Below are 14,307 nucleotides of genomic sequence, written 5' to 3' on the forward strand. Positions count from 1 at the left end.
AAATCACTTACATTTTATGGCGCTCTTCCATAGATAAAAATTTGTAAAAAATAAATGTCTGTAAAACAATACTTATTTCATCTTGTTTAAACTTTAAACACCTTTACAGCATCTGTACACACCAACTGCATGCCCATATTTGGAAATTTGAATGAATTATGGAACTTTTATATACCCCAGGGGTGAAAATAAACTGGACAAAATCCGAGCGTGGGGTGGTTTTGAAAAAAATAGTATATTTTTTTAAAAAGCATGGAAAGCCTACCTACAAATTTGCATGTAGTTCAGTGAAATGATGCTGATTAAGAAAATAATTACTTAGATTATATTTGGTTATGTGCCCATTAGAGGTGCGCTAATATATTTTAGAACAATTTGACAAAAAGCCACACACATAGCAAACGCACAAACATGATTAATAATAGCGTCACCGTCTAAAAACGGTAATTGTTAACGTACTGGCGGTAGCATGGGTTTTTATGAGCTCCATACCGCATGTAAAGTTGGGTGAAGAATATCCGGTTAGCGCAGTATTTGTATCGAGATCTTCTCGCTCGGGTAAAATACTCATTCCCGGTGCGTATGATAAGCCTGTGATCTCATACAGGCAGGTGTGGTTTCCTCCTTCAAGAACGGCTTCCCAACAAATCCCATGATGACGCCAATATTGAAAGCATTTCATTAAAAATAAATAGCTGGAAATTACACCTATATTCTGAGTGCGCGTACAATTGCTCGACTTAGTGAAAGTGATGTGCCACAGTCAAGATCCTCACTAAATGCATGCTCTGGCGTGGGGTGAACTTAAAATATTCGAAGTAAGTATACACAAGCTGAGTGACAATGTTCAAAAATGCATATTGGCTCTATTGGCTCTAAAAAAGGGGACCAAGGCCCCGGCCCTTGCGGCTACGGTTGCGACGTTTATGTTCATTGAATTTAGCATTTGATATACAAACAAATAATTTCATATGCGTGGTACATGGTTATTAAACACGTATTACATGTATATACTTCGTTTCGGAACGGTCAAGTTAATATCCCTCGGTGCAACGGAAAAATTCTGATCTGTATTCTTGACTTCGGCCTGACTTATTCATGCCGCATTTCAAAGATCTCATTGAAACTTCGTATCAGTATTTTTGTTTAATTATTCTTTAGCCACAAATTAATTAACTGTTAACTGTTGAATTAAATGTAGTCTTGTGAATGAAAGGATATAAAAACGCTCAACAACATAAAGCCCTGCCCTCACGTAACATAATACATGCAAAACTTCAATGTTACAAACATACCAAAGTTTTGAATGTGCGCATGCTACCAATTTATTGGCAGAACAAAAAAATCACATTACTTTAAAATAAACATCTTCATCATTCACGTGACAAAACAAAAGCATAATTTGTAATAACACAAATAATTACCGGTTAAACTAATATTATAACTGATTATTAACCGGTTAACAGAACAACCTAATATATATATATATATATATATATATGTGTCATAGGCTACAGAAATCAGTACAAACGAGGAAAAATCACATTTTCGTTTTTTGTCATTTTGTAAAAGATGAATGCAAGCATAAGTCAAATCCAAAATTTTAGGTTTCTATCTATAATAGTTTTTGAGATATTGAGTTTTGAACACATGCACCCTTTATACGATCTTATAGCTAAATAATGGTTTTCTATATCAATTGACATTGACAACAAACTCTTTTGTAAATACAGTATACATGTATTTACCGTATAGCATTCACACATAGATTCAATGCATTAGCTACACTGACCATGATTTTTACAGTTTATGTGCGAACAAAAGCAATCATTTGAATACAGCGGTTGCTATGGTAACGAATTTACATAAAATACATTAATTTCATTAAAATTGTTTAAATATCAGGAAAAAAACTAAATATTTACGTTTTTGTCAATTATATGATAAAACTGCTTATAGTCAATGATCTTTATTTCAACATGGTGTTTATTTAATACATAGTAACAAAAAGAATCTAAGAAAATAGGTTGAGTTAAAGTGCAACATGTCCTTTTTTTAGGAAAAGATCCACATATTTTACAGTGTATTGATTTCAATCCATTTAAGACTTTGCACAACCTAAACATCATACATGTAATTTAATAGTGCCATACATATATGCTGGTAAAAATGTTAATGTACAGACATTTTGCTGATGGTAACCATGGTTACCATGGCAACAAATAGAGAAAATATCCATTTTTACTGTTTTGAACAGCAAAAACACCTAATTTTATTAGTAAATCCTTTCCCATACATATCAAACATGAAAAAGAACAACATTATTTGACCAAACAATTTAACTACAATTTGTTTACGAAACCCACATAGTAAAACGGCCATAAATGAACACAAATAATGACAACATGTACTTCTAATTCAGAACAATTAAAGATGAACATGTATTATTTTTAAGGCATTAAAAGATACCTTCTATAAATCAGTTAAAATAAACATAATACCATTATCAATTCATATAAAAAGAATTAATTCCATCAACAAATAAGTAAATGCTAAAATAATGTTTCCATAGCAACCATCATTCTTATTTTACATGTAAATGGGTTTCTCAATCATGGGTATGATGAGCTTCAACAAAACTTATATATTACCACCTGTCATAATAAATGAACACACATAGACATATGGCTAAATGTTTTGACCAACTTTATAAAACATGTTTCAAGACATGACATTTTACATTAATAGCATCACATCATAAGTTTCAATTTAGAAAATACCATGCTACAGGCCAATTTAATATTAAAATTTTCACACTAGTAATTGTTGCTGAAAAGTTCACCAATGAACAGTTTATATGGTAAATAATAACATATAACTTGGTAATCAAAACAAATAATCTAAGGCTATTTGACAAACAGGATCATACAATTTTCAACCTTAAAACAAACAAAGATAGGACAGGGCACATGTTTTTTGCAATTTCTGAGTGACACAGACAGTTTTTGTTTTTTTTACTTCGGCTTGGGATAGGTAGCTTGTCTACTGAGGTCTAATTTAAAAAAACTGCCCTATTTCCTCATAAAGGTAACATTGTCAGGCGATACTGAGTCAAGGTCCTTTACTTCAGGCTGGGCAAGACTGGCTATACATTGATAATAAGAGGTCAGCACTCTTTAAAGTTTAACAAACAGTGAGTTTCAACTGTAGATTTTTCACTTGTTTTACAAAAAACCAAGCCTGGTTTACCAGCATCAATGAGGAAATGTTGGTACTTTCAAATGTTCTTCAAGGGTATGAACAACTGGGCAATAAAAGTTTTCAAATCGTATAGGTGCACAGGCTTCTCCAAATCACCAATCATGTGTGGCACATTAAGTCCAGACCTTGAGGAGGTGGATACAGTCTCAGCAACAGCCTCGATGGTCTCTGCATCACAAAGTCTGGAAAAGTGTGAGGCATGAACATTGGTTAAATATTGCAGAGCTTTATTTCCTTCTTAGATAATGGCATTTCAAACATTTGATAAGCTTGTGACTCAAATGTTCACAATTTAACTATTTAACTAAACTACTGTTTCACAATTTAGAACAGTTCTCAACTCATTTTTTCACAAAAAGAGGGGCCAAAGGCCACTTCACAAAGATGGGAAAAAGTCCATGTATTAAAAACATTTCTTATGAATACCGGAAGTAATAATTTTGCCAGTGCTCATTGCAATATGTATACTAACATTATCAGATGGTAAATCATTATCTACTGATGAATATACCTACACTTTGACTTCCATAATCCAAAATGCCAATTAGGCTAGAACTTGATGTGGCCGCAGTCACCATCATCGAGTGTCTCATTCGAGTGTGCAGCCCTAATTGAAAACGGAAAGAATATTAACATATCATTTTCACAATCTGTAAAAAAACTAATAAAACTTAAACACAAATATTATGTCTTTTCTAAGCCTTCTTATTTGTTAACAAAACAAAAAGCATTCCCAAACATTTTAATATCAAATATTCCATTGATTAATATGAAATCTATTTAAACATAATTATATGTAAATAAGGAGTGATTTTATTTTTTTTCTAACATTTTATCCTTTAAGATGCAAAAAGTGTACCAAGTTTTCATGCAATAACATTGTATGCATAAGTAAAAGTTTTTAACAACACTAACTCTCCACAATGCATACCAAAGTACACAGTTGTTCTTATTTTGGTCAGCAGTTGTCAAAGTAGAAAACTGCCTCTTCCTCCCCTAGGCCATAGTGGTGAAGCTAGTAATGCACATAGCTAACAACAGTGTTGGCGCCTTTCCCGGGTGATTCACCCTCATTCGCCAAGTAAAACACCTGTTTTCCTGCAAAAGAACAAGAAATGAAAATAAGAGCAAACTGACTATAATTGTTTTTTGATACAGAAATATGTATTTCATATTTCACCTAAAATAATGACAGTCACACCAACACATTTTTGCATATTTAAGAACAATATGGGATAAGTAACTGATCTAGAAATTAATAATCACACCTACCTGTACCATCACAGCAAACACCAAAGACTTCACATTTTTTCGCAGTCTTGAAGTAGTTTGGTTCAACCTAAGATATATTTAAGTTTTTAAAGCAATTGTCAAGATTGAAAAGATAAATATATTTCACTTAACTTCATAGCAATATGACAAAATAATGCAATAATAATAATCATCATTAATAATAATCATAATAATTAAGTGTCTTTGGGAGTTTCGTTATCAAGTGGGCTTTTATTACTAAATCCAATTCATCACGAGTGAATTTATTGTCTAAAAGAGATTGCTTGTTGAAAGTCAATGACATCGCTGCACGGTTTGTTATGAAATGAATAACAGCCACATGTTAGAATTTGGAATTTGTTTTGCTTTTCTTGTTCCTTTAATTGTGTAAATCAAACAAGGAATTCTCAATAGGACAGACACTCCATCTGTCTCATTTAGCGCTGAATCCTGATAATTCTGTTTCTGAACAGTTTTACTCATAGTTAATGTCTTCATCAGAATCTGAAGAGGGCACATTTTCATTTTAATAGTTCTAATACATGGCTGCCTTGTAATATTATCATGTATAATGCTTGATGGTCTGTTTTGAAAATATTAATGTCAAGTTGTCAACCAAATTCAAATCTTCAATAAAAAAATATCATCCTGGCCCTGTGAGATTTCATATGGGATCGTGCTTGCTGAACTTTCTTGTGACATATTTACAATTTAAATAAGTGCGCCATTACATTTTGTAACCAACAACAAAGTTTTCGTAGCGAAGTATTTTACTTCCGGGTTAACAGTTTCATTTTCAATGTTCTCTAAATAGGACCAATGTTTACCAAAATTAATGATTGTCAAGTTTATTAAAATATCTTACCTGATTTAAACTACGATCCTTCAATTGAAGAAATTATTGTCAGGATTGATTGACAATTTATTCCAAAGGAACTCGCAAACAAACGGTGAACAATGTCAATGCGTAGGCTAATTACGACACGCCATTTTTAGTAGAGGTCGCTCAACAAAGCAACGGTTACTTCCAACCAAATAAAAAATTATAAGTGTACATTGTCGATCAGAGCTCGGGGGCATTTCATTCTTCAAAAATATGTATATATCTCAAGTTTCAATAGGGTTTTCATAATATAATTATAACTTTATTTCCATTTTTATAACGCCGCGCTTCAATCACGCGTAGCTTAAAATAACGTCGACCGCGTTTGTACTGATTTCTGCTGACGACGTCACATATATATATATATATATATATATATATATATATATATATTCACACATATGGCCAGTTACGGGGTCTCTGATTTAGAAATAGGTTATGGGGTTCCCACTTTAAATACATGTATCTCCATACCCTTTTTTATCCGATATAAACACGAATTAAGGTATATAGGGGTACCTACTATTATTATTGTATATAAATACGTCATTTATTTAACGTCTTATACAAGGAAATATATAGCGAACTTATTTGCGAGGTATATACAATTTCAATTTCAGACCTGATTGTGGTTTTCGATTTAAGACCTTATTGTGAGATTTGATTGCATTACCTCCCCTACACCCCCCTCATAGTAATTAAAGGAGCCTAGATTGCGGGGTTGTATATAGACCCCGTTTTTTATATTGACCTCGTAAGTACAGTCTGAAAACTACAGAGACCGCGTAACTGGCACTATGTATTGGTATATATATATATATATATATATATATATATATATATATATATATATATATATATATATATATATATATATATATATATATATATATATATAGTAAAGTCGCTTTAAGCCGTTTATAAAAAATAAAACGCTTTGATTAAATTTGAACAACTTTGGAAGCGTAAATTGAGGACGTTCAAACCATATGGACTAATCACGAAAGACTAATAAAAATGGCGCGCAATGTAACGTTCAATAATATAACGTCACTTCCGCTAAACATGATATGCTTCACAAATAAATGCCGCTGAAGAAGACCGAGAGGTCGAAAGCTACGGCAAATTAAATCAAAGCGATATATATATATATTTATATATATATATATATATATATATATATATATATATATATATAGGATCTGGCACGAGTGGTCAAATCATACCATATTTTATTAAACGAGTTCAGGAATTTTGTGAGTAAGCGAGCCTTTGGCGAGCTTACTAACAAATTTTCTGGACGAGTTTAATAAAATATGGTATGATATGACAACGAATGCCAGATCTTTTTTATCACATGCGTTTAAATAAACAAATTAAATAAATAGTTACGCAAACATAATGAATAATCCGGAATGTTGTTTACATTTCGTGACGTCATTTGACGTTGCAACGTCATTTCAGCAAAATAACAAAATGCGATCGGTCAATAAACGAAAACTAAGCCAATGAAAACGCTTTAAAATGTTGTATTACACATGTGTCATATAAAAAAATATGTAATGGTTGTATTACATGGAAACAGGGTATAGCATGTGATAAATATATACATTATATCGTGGTTTCATAGAATACAATGTGCTCGTCTGTATTAAATTGCATGAATATAGAATACATATAAAATAAAATAAACTATAGTATATAACTTAAATGGGCGTGTTACACCCACTTTTTTATAGAGACAATATTTAAAACCGATTTGTGCATGCAATTAGTTTGATACAATTGATCGCATTGGAGAATATCAAGAAATATGTGTGATATTTTCGAAATCAAGATAATCAATTCTTGATGAGAAAAACAACAGATCGTTTAAACAATACAAGCCCTCTAATCTCAAAAACTAAATACTAAACAATCCAAAAGGGCAACTTTAATATCTGAATATCAGAATGGGCAATAATTTAAATTATACCTCAAGTTGATTACAGATCATCTTTATAAACATATATAAACACGGCAAGTGATATATAGACGCCGATAAACTCAAAACATATATATTTTTAATATCTTTTTTTGTTGTTCGAAGGGGCAATTTATATCACCCAAAAACTTTTTTCACGTTCAACTATGCAAAACTGCTATGTTAAAAAATGAAAGCAATCGGTTCATAAGCTCAGGCTTCCAAGGAAACCAAACGTCTCGGCCAGGTGCCCATCAGAGTAACGATGGACAAAGCATACAAGGAAGTTCAGTATCTATTACAATTCATAATTGCATTTAATAATGTGTTAAAAAACTAAGAAAACCCTACATAAGGAAAAAGAAACACATCTTCTATTGTGTATAGATTACAAAGCATGTGTACATTGTAATAACAGATAACAAAGGCATAGATAAACAATATTAGGTGCATATAATTATATTTTATAACACAACTTTATTTTAGTAACGGTTCGCTTTAGTTGGTATTTGTAACAAGTACTAAAATTCAAAAATCTTCGGCATTCATCAAATTTAAATTCTAAGTTTATGAAAAAATAGCATTAAACAATTCCCATTCATGCACTCTAGAAGTATTCTAAATTATTTTTTGAATTGATATTTTTCTCAAGATATCATATTCGTACTTTTATAAGGATAGCTTAATAAGCAAACTAACCTTATTTATGGCTTAAGAAGACGTAGTTGAATATCCAAGTAGAATGATTGTCGTATTAATGAAAGGAAAAGATTGTTGTGGTAAAATGGCGTCAATAATTGCTTTAGATATCTGACATTCCCAGAATAAATGTTCTAAATTTTCCTCACTTTGTTTGCAAAATGTAGATAGTGAATCATCAGTAATTTTCGTTTTAGAAAAATTTGTTCCAAGAATCCTGAGAGTTAGTCTATATTGGAACCAATGAACCTTAACATCATTGGTTATCAAAAATGGTAGCTTTTTTATATCATACCTAATATTTAAGTATAAAGTTTACAAAGAATGCACTGTACTTAAGAAGTGTCACTTTTACATTGATATTTTTATTTCACATCATATTTCGATAGGAAAATTATTTCACATTGCTTTGTTTCTAAATAATTTCGTAAAGAACGTGCAATATATTTTATATCTATTTAAAAGTGCATGATTTCCTTTATACTTTTTGTTCGTATTAGACCACCAAATTTATTTAATGTTTGTAATTTTGGAAAATAAGAATATAAGAATATGTTTCTAATTCATATGCATATTGGATATGTTAATAAAATGGTATTCACTTAATACGACAATTTGATTGCAAAATAAACAAATTTGCTAAATTAAACTATAAAACCAAGAAAAAATATATCTATATGACAAATTATTACCATAAAGTAAAAACGTATATATACATTTAATAAATACAACAACATGACCTTTATTAAGCTCAAATCACAAATACAGTGACACAAGAGTATACAGTGACAGTGCATTTTTACAACAAGTTAGTATCAATTGCGACATGGTGTTAAATAGTAAATAGAAGAGAAATGGAGATAAAATAAGAAAATGAATTTGATAACAAAAATCAATTTATTACATCACGACAACTCAGTTTTTGTATTGCTAAAATGATGGAATTATAAAAATGGTTGACTTCAAAGAATATGTATCAGCCTTAAATTAACCACACACTGGTTACCGGTATGACTTCCGAATGGGATCCATCTGACTCAGACACTTAGAAATCTGCCTTGGTGACAATTTAGATTTAACAGCGAAATTACTTTATAAATTAAGTTTTTTTCTAAATCTTTTTAACAAAAGTATGCATGTCAATGTTTTTAACAAGTAGTTCTGGATGTTTCTAAAGAACAAATACATGCAATGGATAGCAAATCAGGACTTGGTCTTTTAGGGAATAGTTTCACACTTTTTAATAAATATATTTGTGTGAAATACCGTAAGAATTTACGTTCACAATTCAAGAAGTATATTTGTTTCAAAAACCATTCATGGTTATTTATTCATTGAAATGTTGTACCAGAACAGAAAGAGAAAATAAATATAATACATGTTGAGATTAAAGTAACCTTTAACCTTTTTCGAAAAAGAAGCATATCAATAATATCTATTATATTTTTATATTTTTCATATATTAAAGTTAATGTAAAACAAGCTCCCCGTCGTTTGGTTTTGAAAAGTTATTATAGTACTTTCATTACAACTTAAAGGGAAATTTACTAAGATTTTTGTATTTGAAAAAAAATCATACAAAATATTATTTTAACAAACTTATATTTTTTGGATAAAACAACAACAAAAAACAATAAAAATCATTTATGTTTGCCTTAATGGGGATTAGAGCCTGGGCCTTTATGAGTAAAATCCACTGCGGCCATTCAGATATACACAAAGGGATCCTTCAGCTGCAACAGCAGAAACAAAACCTTTTTATGCAATGCGGTGCATTATTAATGGCTACGAAAAATTAAAAAAAATTGAGGCAAAAAGCATAACAAACAAGACTTTATTTACAGCCTTGGACAGATCAATACAAAGCATAGGAGATTAAGAGGAGCATCAAGCCTTATACTTGGCCATGAAGTATTCATACAATATTTAAGCGTAGATAAAAAAAATCACCACATAGCATCGTGATTAAAGCAATTAGCATTACGAAAAGAATACATTTCAATATATGCAGGGCTTTAAACTTTAATATGCAATTTATACCAAATATTATACACTGATTTATTAATCAATGATAGGAGATATACATGAATGATACCTTTATCGATTTCGATCGATGATCATCAATTAATAAATCGATACGTGTTTTTTTAATGTCTTAACCTGTTTCGCTTATTTAATTGATTTTATAGCAGTTTTAATTGTTTGCAAATATTATTTCTTTGTTTCTGTTTTTTTAATTGTTATTGTACCAGCCTATGAACAAGTAGAATCAAAATTAAAACAAATGGCTGTGTGAAACTGATCTAATAATGGTTTTTAATAATTAAAGTGCATATTGTAACACTCAGCATCTCGTAGGGTAGTGGTTTATACGAATACCCTCTGTTTGTTTTAACCGTTTTCACTGGATAAACTGCGATGCTATCTGTATTGCTGGCATTAAAGGCGTCAGTGCAGTTGTAAGTCCCATACTTTGACTTTTCAAGATGTATGATAGTTAGCACACCACCGCCTGTAATTGCCATAATGTCGTATTTACCTTTGAGATAATAATTCGTATAGTAATATTCGTCGTTGGAGTTTTTTCCCCCAATTGTTGTGGTCACTGTTTTTGCATTAGTTACAGAAAATTCAAGACTTGTGGGAAAGTCACAGTGAATGGTCACATTTCTCCCATCTTCGCATTCGCTGTCTATTGACACTCTTGGTGTACGTTCACCTGAATCAAATGTAAGTATTAAAACAAAACGCAGGTTTTATTTTCGACAAAATTAAGTAAAACTTTTAAACATGTATTAATGTACGCCGTAAAGCTCTATATTATGTTTGACAATAATTTGAAACTGACGATGTTCGCCAACTAAAGATAACACATAAGGTTACGGCCAAACATGAACCAACCTAAAACAAAACGACGTTTTAAGTGTACTCCGACCACATCATATTTGTTATGGTAATATTTTATGTATAAACATTAAGTCTATATATTTTGCGAATCCAAATAATTATTTAAAATGCAACACCGTCGTACTATAGACAATTATCTATATTAAAATGTCGTCTGTATTCATGAACCCGACTTAAATTAGCTACCAAGTTTGAAGCAATTTATAAATGAAATAATCCCAAAGAAACTCGGAAAAGGGTTAGTTATAACATTGTTTTAACACGTTTAACAAGCACTTTCCCGAAAATATGATGACCTTATTGCTTGTAAGCTTCAATGTATCATGTACTGTAAAAACGTCTACACAAAAAATGTGAATAATTGTTGAAAAGAGTAACTAAGTATCTAACAAAAATAAAACCCCGGACTATGTTTGTTGGTAAAAAAAATGTGACGCAAATGAATTCAAATGCTGCCACAGCAGTGTTAATGTCTTGTACACTGTTTTTAGAGACTGTGCATTTTAAGGCATTTGGGTTATACATAAATAGAAAAATATAAAACAATATCAGTTTGCATTATAATCATCCCATACCCTACACAGGTTGAGGATCGCCGTATATACTTCGTTTATTTTGTAAATCTTACGGATATTTTAAGTATTCACATTTCTTTCTCGGATTCGTCTGTTGTGTAGTTTGTTTTCAGGTTAGAAGAAAAGTGATGAATTGTAATAATCCATCTTTTCATACTAATCGTTTCAGTTTCAGTTGAAGACTGGAGAAGAATTTAATAAGCGTATGTTAAATGAGAGACAACGCGTATATATTGTGAATTGGGAAGCAGACAACGACAACGAGCGAGGCCTGGTATAGGGGAGATAACCCTGGGTTATGGTTAGGTTTAGAGTTAGGGTTAGGGGTTGGGTTAGGGTTAAGGTTAGGCTAACCCTAACCCAAACCCGACCACTAACCCTAACCCTACCCCTTACCCTAATCCTCTACCCCCCCCCCCCCGCTCCCAAGCGCATTACAATACCAGGCCTCGCCAGTTGTCGTTGTCCGCTTCCCTTGTGTACTTAAGATTTTTAGATTTGATATAGTTGATTCCCTTTGACTGCAAAGTTTTTCATAACGGTACAGTTTACTTGTGTTTAATTTATTTATGTGTAAATTTCTATTTGTACAATTTGATTGATTGTTTTCAAATGAAAAAAAATGTTAAACACAATCACATTTATCAAGTGCTTTTATACACAATAGCACTTCAAATCTATAGCAGTATACTCGCAATTTTTTTAGAAGCTGACGCTTTGTCGTTTAAAAAATCAATGTGATTTGAAAACAAATGACACTAGTGTCAAGTTCGAAAAATACTACAATTGCGCTACAATCTTGTTCAAAGCGTTGCTGAGGCTTCCGTGAAATTTTGCGTAATTCCAACGAGAAACGCGTGAAATTGATGTAACTGCATGTTTGAATGTTAGTACGTTTGGCTGGTGTTCTTAGAAATCCATCCTCCATGTTTTACCCGAACCTTTATGACGAACTTGACCATGTTATTTTAAATAAAACGCTTACCTGAAATTAAGGTACCAAAATGGGGGATGATGAGACTCTGAAACAAGCACTACACATATTTTGTTACACATCTATCGACAGATATCCGTGTTGCATTGGTACCGGGCTAAATGAAAAACAAAATAACAACAAACGATCCAAACATTAAACTAGCAATTTAATCTTTATGATTATTTATTTAAAAAGCATTCGCTTAATCAACGTGTTGTACACATACATGATGGTATAATGTGTTGCCCCCAACCCCGCCCCCCCCCCCAAAAAAAAAAACAAACAATAATTAAAACTAATTAACAAATTAACATGCAGTGATTTTGAATGCCCGTGTTGTTATATAAATCCAACAGATATTCAGGCAAGAGATGCAGGCATATAATACATCAACGATAAACAAGAGGGCAGTTATTTCTATTCGATTTAATATGGTTAGTATTTGCATGTGTATATGTCTTGACAGTTATTTTTCCTTCACCTCATCTCCAATCGAAACGTCTTTAGATCGTTGAAAGTCTTATGGAGAAACACAGGTAATTACCATAACGAGTAGTTGGATACTGAGTAAGTGCGGCGATGACCCAATCGGCCTCATCTGCAACAAAAAGAGAAATAAAATAAACTTCAAATTTGGTAATATTATTTGCTAACATTTATTTTAACAATCTGATATTGAGCGGTGGAGTTCGACCTCGGATCCCGTAATATTGGACTTGCCGATAAAGAACAATCGGGACACTCGAAACGCGTATCAAAAATCCATATGTAGTATATGCTAAATAGAGCCAAACAATGTCACGTTTAGTTTTTACCAAAACGGCCCGCTATAAAGCTAAACAGCATTGTGTCACCTGTTTTATTCTCTTTTTTTGAATATTTTTGTGAACAGAAATGACAGCGAATTTTGATCCAATATATCGTTAATGGTTATTTAAAATAGTATATCTATGAATCAGATCATGGAAACGGAAATTCGAGACGTTAATGCTGAAATCCGATTGAGCTCGTTCTTAACGGAACGCCATTGTACAAAATCAAAATCTCGATGTCATGGTTATAACACGTTTTTATAGACATCAAAGGAACTATGTCATGTTTACATACTGTGTTGACAAAGTTTTACTTACGGATTTCGTAGATAAAAGAATATAGACATAAGCGTTAGAAAAAATTGTGTTCAAAACAAATAAATAACGGTTATTATTAATTTTTATCCCGTTTAAATGTCTATTTCAGAGTTTGTTACTCCACCAATGTGATTATATTAATTGATGTATCCGCTGTTACAATGTGTAACGAAGAAGACTTCATTACAATTGATTGCTACTTTATTTTATCACATGCCATACCCTGTTTTCCATGTAATATAACCATTACGATTATTTTTATCTTACACAAGTGTAATATACTTTTTAAGCATTTTCATTAGCTTATTTCGTTCGAATGACCAATCTTATTTTGTTATTTTGCTGAAATGACGTCGCAACGTCAAATGACGTCACGAAATGTAAACAACTTTCTGGATTTATCATTATGTTTGCGTAAATATTTATTTAATTTGCTCATTTAAAAGCATGTGATAAAAAAAGATCTGATAGTCGTTGTCATTTCATACCATATTGTATTAAACTCGTCCAGGAAATTCGTTAGTAAGCTCGCCAAAGACTCGCTTACTTACAAAATTCCTGAACTCGCTTAATAAAATATGGTATGATATAGCAACTCGTGCCAGATAATATATAGCTTAACCAACGAAAACTTTTGCCAT

At 31.6% G+C, this 14,307-nt stretch overlaps 1 protein-coding gene and 1 long non-coding RNA gene across 2 annotated transcripts in view; one reads left to right on the forward strand and one right to left on the reverse strand.

Moving 5' to 3' along the window:
- LOC127867216 (uncharacterized) overlaps positions 1-14,307 on the forward strand; it is a 317,672-nt gene that overhangs the window by 89,031 nt on the left and 214,334 nt on the right. The gene's annotated exons all lie outside the window — the stretch shown is intronic.
- Positions 4,173-5,667, reverse strand: LOC127867233 (uncharacterized). Its single transcript, XR_008043383.1, has 3 exons — positions 5,399-5,667; positions 4,534-4,600; positions 4,173-4,359 (listed from the first exon to the last, which is right to left on the reverse strand). It is a non-coding gene; the product is annotated as an uncharacterized LOC127867233 (long non-coding RNA).

Source organism: Dreissena polymorpha, chromosome 2 (assembly GCF_020536995.1).
Source record: "Dreissena polymorpha isolate Duluth1 chromosome 2, UMN_Dpol_1.0, whole genome shotgun sequence".
Classification (NCBI taxonomy): domain Eukaryota; kingdom Metazoa; phylum Mollusca; class Bivalvia; order Myida; family Dreissenidae; genus Dreissena; species Dreissena polymorpha.